At 45.4% G+C, this 13,168-nt stretch overlaps 1 pseudogene; it reads left to right on the plus strand.

Moving 5' to 3' along the window:
• The first annotated feature begins 2,205 nt into the window (after positions 1-2,205).
• On the plus strand, positions 2,206-12,737 carry LOC100614325 (Fanconi anemia core complex-associated protein 24-like; annotated as a pseudogene).
• The last annotated feature ends 431 nt before the right edge of the window (positions 12,738-13,168 follow it).

Consider the following 13,168-nt stretch of genomic DNA (forward strand, 5'->3'; position numbering starts at 1 on the left):
TCTATCACCCAGGCCAGAGTGCAATGGCACAATCTCAGCTCACTGCAACCTCTGCCTCCCGAGTTCAAGCGATTCTCCTGCCTCAGCCTCCCAAGTAGCTGAGATTACAGGCACCTGCCACCACACTCAGCTAATTTTTGTATTTTTTAGTAGAGACAGGGTTTCACCATGTTGGCCAGGCTGGTCTCAAACTCCTGACCTCAGGTGATCCACCGACCTCTGCCTCCTGAAGTGTTGGGATTACAGGCATGAGCCACCACACCTGGCCAAAAAATTGTTTTTAATTAGGCATGGTGGCATATGCCTGTGGTCCCAGCTACTTAGGAGGCTAAGGCAGGAGGATTACTTGAACCCAGGAGGTCTAGGCTGCAGTGAGCTATGACTGTGTCACTACACTCCCTCCTGGGCAACACAGTGAGACCCTGTTTCAAAAAAAAAATTATCTAAATTTGGTCAACTGGATTGAATTGAGATGAAGACTTGAAATAGTAGCTTCCTATTTTTGAAATATTAACGTTCAATGACTTAGTCAAATGCAAGGGGGTAGAGGATAACATTTTAGGGAAGTAAGCAGTTTGAGAGTATACATGGAGTTCAGCAAGTGGAACAAGCAATCAATGTATTGAAGTGATATGGGGGCAATAGAACAAAAAGGAATAGGCTCCCCCAAAGCAGAAAAATTGGGCAACAGCTAGTCTTAAAGGAATTTTAGCAGTAAGACTGTAAAAGTTATTTCACGTAAAACATATATAATTTATATCTACAATAATTAGTGCTTCTGTCTCATCATTTTGCTTTGTGTAAATTTTCTGATGGCACTGGTAGTCGGTCTTACACTGTTACAGTCATACTTTCTTGACCACACAGACGTAAAATGTTTGATCCAGGTTTAAGATTCTGCTCAAGTTCCTGAACCCACAACTAAAAAGATATAAATAACTCTGATAAAACTGGCTATAGACAAACAAAACAGGACAAGTTCTAAAAATTCATTCATTCATCCATCTTCTCATTCTACCTGCCAAAATAAAAAAGAGAGAGAGAGAGAGAAACTCTGGAATTTGCAAATATGGTTTAAAACAGGAAAGTTCAATGTATATAGTTATTAATAATAACTCATATAATTAGTAATTTAAGCACATCTATATAATATAGTTTTATAAATTATATGTATTAATACTAGGCAGCCTGTAAGACAGTCCCAATGATCCCCGTCTCCTGTTTTGTTTTGTTTTGTTTTTGAGATGGAGTCTCTTTCTGTTGCCCAGGCTGGAGTGCAGTGGTGCGATCTTGGCTCACTCCCAACCTCCACCTCGCAGGTTCAAGCAATTCTCATGCCTCAGCCTCCCGAGTAGCTGGGATTACAAGTGCCAGCCACCCCACCATGCTAGTTTTCGTATTTTTAGTAGAGACGGTGTTTCACCATGTTGGCCAGGCTGGTCTTGAACTCCTGAGCTCAAGTGATCTGCCTGCATCAGCCTCCCAAAGTGCTGGGATTACGGGCGTGAGCCACTGTGCCTGGCCTCCCACCTCCCGTTCTTCATCCCCTGTGTGATCCTCCCGCTTTGAGTGTGATCTTAGGTACTACTAGCAAATAGAACATAGCAGAGGTGATGGGGTGTGACTTCCCAGATTATGTAACAGGAAGACTCTGGCTTCTATTTTTGGTGCTCCCTCTTGCTCTCCTGCTTTCTTCTTTGCTCTGAACAAAGCCAGCTGCCATGCTGTGAGCTGCTTTATTGAGATGCCCAAGTGGCAAGGCACTGATGTCTGTAGCCAAAAGCCAGCAACCCAAGGCCTGCCAAAAGCCACGTGCATGAACTTGGAAGTGGATCTTTTCTCATTTGGGCCCTGAGATGATGACAGCACCAGCTAACACCTTGATGACAGCCTTGTAAGATACCCTGAGCCAAAGGTACCCAGCTAAGTCATGTTTGGATTACTAATCAACAGAAACGTTGGGAAAATAAATGTTTTTGTTTTAAGCTGTTAAATTTTGGGCTAGATAGATAACTAATATGTTGTATAACTACAATACAGGATTATTTTTATCTACTTATAAATTTTATATATATATATATTTGTAACTATATATAGTATATTTCTTAGTCCATTTGTGTTGCTGTAAAGGAATACCCAAGGCTGGGTAAGTTATAAAGAAAAGAGGTTTATTTGGCTCATGATTCTGCAGGCTGTGCAAGAAGCATGGTGCCAGCATCTGTTTCTGGTGAGGAACACAGGGTTCGTCCACTCATGGATGAAGGGGAAGGGGAGCTGGTGTGTGCACAAATCACATGGCAAGAGAGGAAGGAAGCAAGAGAGAGGGGAGGGAGGAGCCAGGCTCTTTTTAACAACCAGCTCTCACAAGAACTAATAGAGTGAGAACTCACTAATTACTATGGGGAGAACACCAAGCCATTTATGAGGGATCTCACATCATGATCCAAGCACCTGCCACTAGGCCTACCTCTAACATTGGGGGTCAAGTTTCAACATGAGATTTGGAGGGGCCAAACCATATCCAAACCATAGCAGTATATAATAATTATACAATATAGTATCAACACAGTTATATTAAGATGAAATACTATAAATTACCTCATATATTAAATATTAATGTAAATTAGTAATAATGGCTAATATTTATGGAGAATTTATCATGTGTTAGGCTATGGTAGCTAAAAAGTAAGTACAGTATGATTATGCTACATAAATTATATACCCCCTTTGGAAAATAATACATTCATAGGAAAGCAGAGAGAAAAGAAGGAAATGAAAAGAAAAAATAAAGAAGAGATAAGGGAGAAGGGACAGGACAGAAGGAAGAGACATGGAGAGTAAGAAGGAATCGGCTGGGTGCGGTGGCTCATGCCTGTAATCCCAGCACTTTGGGAGGCCGAGGCGGGCTGATCACGAGGTCAGGAGACTGAGACCATCCTGACTAACACAGTGAAACCGCGTCTCTACTAAAAATACAAAAAATTAGCCGGGCGTGGTGGCGGGTGCCTGTAGTCCCAGCTACTCGGGAGGCTGAGGCAGGAGAATGGTGTGAACCCGGGAGGTGGAGCTTGCAGTTAGCCAAGATCACGCCACTGCACTCCAGCCTGGGCGACAGAGCAAGACTCCGTCTCAAAAAAAAAAAAAAAAAAGAAGGAATCAAGAACCCCAGGATTCAGTTACCTCCCCCGGGTCCCTCCCACAACATGTGGGAATTCACCGAAGTTGAGATTTAGGTGAGGACACAGCCAAACCATCTCATTCTGTCCCTGATCTCTCCAAATCTCATGTCCTCACATTTCAGAACCAATCATGCCTTCCCAAGAGTCCCCCAAAGTCTTAACTCATATCAGCATTAACCCCAAAGTCCATAGTCCAAAGTCTCATCCAAGACAAGGCAAGTCCCTTCCACCTATGAGCCTGTAAAATCAAAAGCAAGCTAGTTACTTCCTAGATACAATGGGGTACAGGTATTGGGTAAATACAGCTGTTTCAGGTGGGAGAAATTGGCCAAGACAAAGGGGTTACAGGGCCCATGCAAGTCCAAAATCCAGTGGAGCAGTCAAATTTTAAAGCTCCAAAATCATCTCTTTGACTCCAGGTCTCGCATCCAGGCCACAGTGATACAAGAGGTGGGTTCCCATGGTCTTGGGCAGCTCTGCCTCTGTGGCTTTGCAGAGTACAGTCTCCCTCCCAGCTGCTTTCACAGGCTGGCGTTGAGTGTCTGCAGCTTTTCCAGGCACAAGGTGCAAGCTGCTGGTGGATCTACCATTCTGGGGTCTGGGGGGCCATGGCCCTCTTCTCACAGCTCCACTAGGCAGTGCCTCAGGAAGGACTTTGTGTGGGGGCTCCAACCACACATTTCCCTTCTGCACTGCCCTAGCAGAGGTTCTGCATGAGGGCCCCACCCCTGCAGCAAACTTTTGCCTGGGCATCCAGGCATTTCCATACATCTTCTGAAATCTAGACAGAGGTTCCCAAACCTCAATTCTTGACTTCTGTCCAACTGCAGGCCCGATATCACATGGAAGCTGCCAAGGCTTGGAGCTTCCACCCTCTGAAGCCACAGCCCAAGCTGTATGTTGGCCCCTTTCAGCCACGGCTGGAGTGGCTGAGACACAGGTCACCAAGTCCCTAGGCTGCACACAGCACAGAGACTCTGGACCCAGCTCATGAAACCACAATTTCCTCCTGGGTCTCTGGGTCTGTGATGGGAGGGGCTGCCATGAAGGTCTCTGACATGGCCCGGAGACATTTTCCCCATGGTCTTGGGGCTTATAGGCTCGTTGCTACTTACGCAAGTTTCTGCAGCTGGCTTGAATTTCTCCCCAGAAAACAGTTTTTTCTTTTCTTTCTTCTTTTTTTTTTTTATATGGAATTTCGCTCTTGTTGCCCAGGCTGGAGTGCAATGACACGATCTCAGCTCACCGCAAATTCTGCCTCCCAGGTTCAAGCAATTCTCCTGCCTCAGCCTCCTGAGTAGCTGGGATTACAGTCATGTGCCACCACCTCAGATAATTTTGTATTTTTTAGTAGAGACAGGGTTTCTCCATGTTGGTCACGCTGTTCTTGAACTCCCAACCTCAGGTGATCTGCCCGCCTCGGCCTTCCAGCGTGCTGGGGTTACAGGTGTGAGTCACCGCACCCAGCTGGGTTTTTCTTTTCTGTTGCACAGTCAGGTTGCAAATTTTCCAAACTTTTATGCTCTGCTTTCCTGATAAAACTGAATTCTGGCCGGGCGTGGTGGCTCACACCTGTAATCCCAGCACTTTGGGAGGCCCAGGTGGGTGGATCACGAGGTCAGGAGTTCAAGACCATCCTGGCCAAGATGGTGAAACTCCATCTCTACTAAAAAAATACAAAAATTAGCCAGGTGTGGTGGTGGGCGCCTGTAATCCCAGCTACTCGGGAGGCTGAGACGGAGAATTGCTTGAACCCGGGAGGCAGAGGTTGCAGTGAGCTGAGATTGCGCCATTGCACTCCAGCCTGGGTGACAGAGTGAGACTCCATCTCAAAACAAAACAAAACAAAACAAAGCCTGAATGCCTTTAATAGCATCCAAGTCACCTCTTGAATGCTTTGCTGTTTAGAAATTTCTTCCACTAAATACCCTAAATTATCTCTCTCAAGTTTAAATTTCCACAAATCTCTAGGGCAGGGGCAAAATGCCACCAGTCTCTTTGCTAAAACATAACAAGAGTTACATTTGCTCCAGTTCCCAGCAAGTTCCTCATCTCCATCTGAGACCACACAGCCTGGATTTTATTGTCCATATTGCTGTCAGCATTTTGGGCAAAGTCATTCAACAAGTCTCCAGGAAGTTCCAAACTTTCCCACATTTTTCTATCTTCCTCTGAACCCTTCAAACTGTTCTAATCTCTGCCTGTTACCCAGTTCCAAAGTTGCTTCCACATTTTCGGGCGTCTTTTCAGCAATACCCCACTCTGTTGGTACCAGTTTACTGTATTAGTCCATTTTCATGCTGCTGATAAAGACATATCCAAGACTGGGAAGAAAAAGAGGTTTAATTGAACTTACAGTTTCACATGGCTGGGGAGGCCTTAGAATCAGGAGGAGAAAGGCACTTCTTACATGGCAGCAGCAAGAGAGAATGAGGAAGAAGCAAAAGTGGAAACCCCTGATAAACCCATCAGATCTCATGAGATTTAATCACTACCACGAGAATAGCATGGGAAAGATGACCCCCCCATGATACAATTACCTCCCCCTGAATCCCTCCCATGACACATGGGAATTCTGGAAGATGCAATTGAAGGTGAGATTTGGGTGGGGACACAACCAAACCATATCAGTTCTCATGAGATCTGGTTGTTTGGAAGTGTGCTACCTCCCCGCCTCCCCGTGCTCCTGCTTTCACCACGTGAATGGCCTGCCCTTGCTTTGCCTTCCGTCATGAGTAAAAGCTTCCTGAGTTCTCACCAAAAGCAGGTGCCGCTATGCTTCCTGTATAGCCTGTGGAATCATAAGCCAATTAAACCTCTTTTGTCTACAAATTACCCAGTCTTAGAGTCAAGTGGTGCCGTCTTGACTCACTGCAACCTCCACCTCCCGGGTTCAAGAGATTTTCATGCTTCCGCCTCCTGAGTAGCTGGAATTACAGGTGCCCGCCACCATGCCCAGCTAATTTTTGTATTTTTAGTAGAGACAGGGTTTCACCATGTTAGCCAGGCTAGTCTTGAACTCCTGACCTCAGGTGATCTGCCTGCCTTGGCCTCCCAAAGTGCTGGGATTACAGGCCTGAGCCACCATGCCTGGCCTCTGACCGGGTATTTCTTTAGAGTAATGCAAGAACAGCCTAATACAGTGACAGAGCTATGCTGAGAGCAGTGACAGGTAGAGGTACAGTGCTGGTCTTTCAAATACTCCTTACTGACAAGTTTTCGTGAATCACTGATACCTTTCCATTTGAAGAGCATTCTCCTCAACTCCCTGAATGGTGCTATTTAACAAATTACACCAAAAACTTAGTGACTAAAACAACAATAATGATTATTTTTCTTGATTTTGTGTGTTGATCAGGCAGGAATTCTGCTTTACATAGTGTTAGCTGGGCTGCGGGGATGGCTGAATGGCTAGTTCGTGCTAGCTGCCAGTGGGAATCCCAAATAGGGTTGTTGGCAGAAGCCTCAGTTATCTTCCATGTAGTATCTCCACCAACTCAACTCACTCGAGCTTCTTTTTTTTTTGAGATGGAGTCTTGCTCTGTCACTCAGGCTAGAGTGCAGTGTTACAATCTTGGCTCACTGCAACCTCTGCCTCCCAGGTTCAAGAAATTCTTCTACCTTAGCCTCCCCAGTAGCTGGGACTACAGGTGCGTGCCACCATGCCTGGCTAATGTTTGTATTTTTTAGTAGAGACGGGGTTTCACCATGTTGGCCAGGCTAGTCTCGAATTCCTGACCTCAGGTGATCCGCCCGCTTTGGCCTCCCAAAGTGCTGGGATTACAGGAGTGAGCCACCGCACCCGGCCTCACTTGGCCTTCTGACAGCACAATCATGGGTTGAGAGAGTATGTGAAGAAACACATACCCAGGCACAGTCTCAGAAGTCCCCACCATGTTCTGTTGGTTCAAATAAGCCACAGGGTCGGTTCCAATTTAAGGGAAAGAGAAATAAACTCCACCTTTTACTGGGAAGAGTGGCAAAAAACAAACATGCAGTCATCTTCAGTCCTCCACAGCATCAGAGAAGTTAAGCCTCATCGTTTTAACAGACTAGGGTTAAGTGTCAGATAGTCAACATTTACATTTTGCCCTTTCCCTGAAGCCTAACTCACCTCTTCTCACAATTCTTTTTTTTCTTTCCTTTTTTTTTTTTTTTTTTGAGACGGAGTCTCGCTCCATTGCCCAGGCTGGAGTGCAGTGGCCTGATCTCGGCTCACTGCAAGCTCCACCTCCCGGGCTCATGCCATTCTCCTGGCTCAGCCTCCCGAGTAGCTGGGACTATAAGTGCCCGCCACCACGCCCTGCTAATTTTTTTGTATTTTTAGTAGAGATGGGGTTTCACCGTGTTTGCCAGGATGGTCTCGATCTCCTGACCTCGTGATCCGCCTGCCGCTCGGCTTCCCAAAGTGCTGGGATTATAGGCGTGAGCCACCGCGCCCAGCCCTTTTTTTTTTCCTTTTTTATGGGACCAGGGGTCCAGCGTCTCGCCCTGTTGCCTAGGCTGGAGTGCAGTGGCGATATCTCAGTTCACTGCAACCTCTGCCTCTCACATTCAAGCAATTCTCCTGCCTGAGCCTCCCAAGTAGCTGGGATTAGAGGCATGTGACACCATGCCCAACTAATTTTTGTGTTTTTAGTAGAGATGGGGTTTCACCATGTTGGCCAGGCTGGTCTCGAACTCCTCACCTCAAGTGATCTGCCCACCTCAGCCTTTCAAAGTACTAGAATTACAGTCATGAGCCACTGCGTCCAGGCTTTTGTCACAATTCTTTTTTTTTTTTTTTTTTGAGAGGGAGTCTGGCTCTGTCTCCCAGGCTGGAGTGCAATGGCACGATCTTGGCTCACTGCAACCTCCACCTCCTGGGTTCAAGCAATTCTCCTGCCTCAGCCTCCCGAGTAGCTGGGATTACAGGTGCCTGCCACCACACCCAGCTAATTTTTGTATTTTAGTAGAGACAGGGTTTCACCATGTTGGCCAGGCTGGTCTTGAACTCCCAACCTCAGGTGATCCACCCACCTTGGCCTCAAAATGCTGGGATTATAGGCGTAAGCCACCACACCTGGCCCTTTTCTCTCAATTTTAAGAAAAGCTGTCACACAAGAACCTCTTTGTTGCTGAATAATACAGACACATTTCAGTCTTATTTTCTTATTTTCTGAAACTTTAGTCATTGCTGACCAGTCCCTACTTTTGAAATGTCCCCTCCTCTTGACATCTATAATATCACAGTCCTTGTTTTCCTCTTAACACCTCTCTACTGTTCTTTTACATTTCTTTTTTCTTCTTCTTCTGTTTACTCTTAAGTGCTGGTTTTCAAGGTTTTGGCCCGGCCACCTCTCCTTTTACTGTACTTTCTCCCTCTCCTTAATCCACTCCCAACTCTTCATTTACCATCTATTGGTTTATTCTCCCAGATCTACGCTTCAGTCTAACCTCTATCTATCACCTAAAATAATCAAAAGGGTCAAGATCTAATTTCAAAACAGTTTATTCTGGTACAAAGAGTGGAAACATCAACTCCAAAAGAAGGAAGTCAGCTTTGTGAAGTCAGGAAGTTAAGGGTTCATTTATATAGACAGAGGAGCCTTTAGCAGGATTACAACTTTTTTTAGACAAGGTTGGCACATAGTTATAGCAAACTGATTGGTTATAAAAGTGTTTCTTTTTGGGAGAGTACATATAGTTGTTTTCTTGGGTTTTTTTTGTTTTGTTTTTTTTACGGAAGTGTAATAGTCATGGGTTTTCTGTCATCTGGTCTAAGCAAGGCAGAACAACAAAGAAAAAGTTAATCTGTAACAAAGGTCATTAATTAAGAAGGCAGGAGGTTTTTGTCCCTGACGTTGTTAAATTTTCTCTAGTCATTGTGCAGGACAAGAAAAATAAGAAAACAAGTTAATCTATAATCTGAGAAACATGTTATAGCCATATGTGACTCAGATCAATCTCATCTCTGTCAAGGTTTAAATGTTTTGGGGGGTTCCAACAGCTTTTGTTTTTGAGACAGGGTCTCACTTTGTCACCCAGGCTGGAGTGCAGTAGCGTGATCTCGGCTCATTGCAGCCTCGACCTCCTGGGCTCAAGCAATCCTTCCACCTCAGCTCTCCCAGTAGCTGGGACTACAAGCGTATACCACCACACTCAGCTAATTTTTTGTATTTTTTTGTAGAGACAGGTTTTCACCACGTTGCCTGGGCTGGTCTCGAGCTCCTGAGCTTGAGTGATCCCCCAGCCTTGGCCTCCCAAAGTACTAGGATTATAGGAGTGAGCCACTGTGCTCAACCCCCAACAGCTTTTTTTTTTTTTTTTTTTTTTTGAGACAGAGTCTTGCTCTGTTGCCCAGGCTGGAGTGCAGTGGCATAATCTCGGCTCACTGCAACTTCTGCCTCCCGGGTTCAAGTGATTCTCCTGCCTCAGCCTCCTGAGTAGCCAGGACTACGGGTGTGCACCACCACACCTGACTAATTTTTGTATTTTTAGTAGAGACGGGGTTTCACCATGTTTGCCAGGCTGGTCTTGAACGCCTGGCCTCAAGTGGTCCACCCGCCTCAGCTTCCCAAAGTGCTGGGATTACAGGTGTGAGCGACCACATGCAGCCCAACAGCTTTTAAATTATATTTATTTTTACAAATCTATGTCCTCAACTCTAAGTCTGAATATGCAATAGCACATCATTGTTTGAACATCCCATAGGCACCTTGAGTCAGACAGGCTTTAATTACAGAAAGCCGACTCAGGAAGGGGAAAAGCTAAAGAAACTCTAGTCTGAGCCCCCAGGAGTGGCTACCAAGGGACTCTATTGCTTCTCCACCATCTAGGGGCCACCTTCCAAAATTGGAATGTCACCACTCGGCATGAGAGCCACCCTGGCCGTGCTATAGTCCACACCAAGAAATCATATGCTCACTCCTTGCTGCTCTTCTCACTGAGCTTGGTTTTTAATTCAAGTCTCATTCTAGGGTATACAGTCTGGAATCTAAATCACATTCAAACTCTAGCTGTAGGAGAGTCTTGAATATGTAGTTTTTCGTTTTCCACCACCTGTAGTACAGGAAAAGCTCAAGGAAAAAGTGTGGATAAATGTTGAGCAAGCTAAATCCCTAATAGCTCAACATGTCTGGGACAGAATTGTCATCTTCCCGCACAGTGCACCCCCACCCTCAGCTAAACTGGTGCCATGATCTACTAAGTTACACAGTTGAAATATGTGTGAATCATCCTCATTTTCCTCAGTTTCTCTCTTTGCCTAACTTGAGTCCCAGCACGTACACCACACCCTTTATCACACACACCACACCCTTAATCACTAAAATCCCATTGAGCCTACCTCCTTAATATTGTTCAAATCCATTCATCCTCTATTCTTTCCACACGGCTTCAGCTCTGTTCAGTCATTACTCTTAACAGAGTCCTAAGTGATCCCCCAGTTCCCATCCACACTTCCCCATCTTTGTGATACAAAGCAGCCAGAGTAATCTCTTTAGCACTAATCTGATTAAGTCATTCCCTGGTTTAAAAACTATAAAGACTCTTCATTATCCTTAGGATGTGGATGAAACTCCTTAGCATGACATACATAGCTATTCATAATATTTTTATGTTGTGTCATCAGTGCTCCAACCCACCCACCCCAGAACCTTTGCCCTTTTTTTTTCTTCTTCTTTTTTTGAGACAGGGTCTCACTCTGTTACCCAAGCTGGAGTGCAGTGGCACAATCTCGGCTCACTGGAACCTCCACCTCCTGGGCTCAGGTGATCCTCCCACCTCAGCTTCCCAAGTAACTGGGACTACAGGCATGCGCCACCATGCCTGGCTAATTTATTTTTATTATTTATTTATTTATTTATTTATTTTTGTAGAGACAGCATCTTGCCATGTTTCCCAGGCTGGTCTCAAACTCTTGGACTCAACAATCAGCTCACCTTAGCCTCCCAAAGTGCTGGGATTACAGGTGTAAACCACCATGCTCACAAACCCAGCCTTGCCCCTTGTTTTTTAGCCATACTGAATTACTTGCAGTTCTTCAAAAGCTCAGAAGTCTTTCTTATTTTTCTTTTTTTAATTAAAAATTTTTCTTAATTTAAAAATAGAGACAGGGTCCCACTATGTTACCCAGGCTGGTCTCGAACTCTTGGACTCAAGTGATCCTCACACGTTGGCCTCCCAAAGTGCTAGGATTACAAGTGTGAGCCACCACACCTGGCCGGTCTTTCTTTTTTTCTTTTCTTTTTTTTTTTTGAGATGGAGTTTCGCTCTCGTTGCCCAGGCTGGAGTGCAATGGTGAGATCTTGGCTCACCGCATCCTCCGCCTCCCGGGTTCAAGCGATTCTCCTGCCTCAGCCTCCCGAGTAGCTGGCATTACAGGCATGCACCACCACGATCTGCTAATTTTGTTTTTAATAGAGACGGGGTTTCTCCATGTTGGTCAGGCTGGTCTCGAACTCCCGACTTCAGGTGATCCGCCTGTCTCGGCCTCCCAAAGTGCTGGGATTACAGGCATGAGCCACTGCGCCCAGTGGTCTTTCTTATGTCTAAGACATTGGCAAATAATTTCAGTCTTTGAAAGAATGCTCTGCAGACAAGATGCTGCCAGAGGCCCTAACTTCTGGAATGCGGGGCTGTGTTCAGGAGAGACTGTTCAAGTTCTGTCTTGCATTTCCCTCATTTTGGTCACTGAGAAATGACATGGATTCCAGCTGGTGCAGGGGATGCAAAGGAAAATTAAGCTCATTTTTCAGGATGATCTGACATCAGATTTTTAACTATTTAGCAGATTCTGCATTCTTTATGTCACTGAAGATGATTCAGTAGCCAGATAATAGCTACATAAAGAGGCTTGGTCAGGTTAGGAATTCCAGTAATCTTCAAGGGGTTGTATTAGTTGAAAAAACTCATTTGAGTGAGCAATACTTTCCAGCCATACAGAAGTTCACTGTGCTTGACCTTGGGATGGCCAGCCAGATGGAAGCATCCTGCCTCACCATCCGGTGAATTGAAGAGCAAACCAAAGAGCTCTGGAAAAATCCTTTCTCAGGAAGAAAGGGGCTCTGTTTTCTGAGCCATTTATTCTTTGTTTTTGTTTTTGTTTTGAGACAGAGTCTCACTTTGTCATCCAGGCTGGAGTGCAGTGGTGGCATAATCTTGGCTCACTGCAACCTCCCCCTCTCGGTTCAAGTGATTCTCCTGCCTCAGCCTCCTGAGGAGCTGGGATTACAGACACCCGCCACCACCACCACGCCTGACTAATTTTTGTATTTTTAGTAGAGATGGGGTTTTACCATTTTGGCCAGGCTGGTCTTGAACTCCTGACTTCAAGTAATCCGCCTGTGTGGGCCTCCCAAAGTGCTGGGATTACAGGCATGAGCCAGTGCGCCCAGCCCATTCCTTCTTTGAAATGTGCAGCAGATTCCAGGAGTTGGAAAAGTTAAAGCCTTCCTTTTGCTTCAGAAGTTTCCAAGTACCCAGGAACTGAGTAATGATTCCATCTGAGAACTCGAGCAGCTTTTTGGACAAGAGGTAGCACAGCAAATCCTTGCCTTCTTCACACAGTCCAAGTGATGCACGGCCTCTTATCTACTATGTATTCTCTTTTAGACCACGAACAATAAGGTCTTGTATTCATATTTAAAAACCAAGAAAAAGATTTCTTCTCACAGCAACTAGTGAAAGATGAGGTGAGGCCTGAGCGAAGCCTGCGAGTCATCCTGCTGTCAGAGGCATGTGAACCAGAGCAACTCCATCTTGAATAGGAGCTGGGTAAATGAGGTTGAAACCTACTGGTCTACATTCCCAGATGGTTAAGGCGTTGTAAGTCACAGGATGAGACAGGAGGTCAGTACAAAATACAGGTCATAAAGACCTTGCTGATAAAACAGGTTGCAGTAAAGAAGCCAGCCAAAACCTACCAAAACCAAAATGGACATGAGAGTGACCTCTGGTACTCCTCACTGCTACACTCCCACCAACACCATGACAGTTTACAAATGCCA

Source organism: Pan troglodytes, chromosome 10 (genome assembly GCF_028858775.2).
Source record: "Pan troglodytes isolate AG18354 chromosome 10, NHGRI_mPanTro3-v2.0_pri, whole genome shotgun sequence".
Lineage (NCBI taxonomy): Eukaryota > Metazoa > Chordata > Mammalia > Primates > Hominidae > Pan > Pan troglodytes.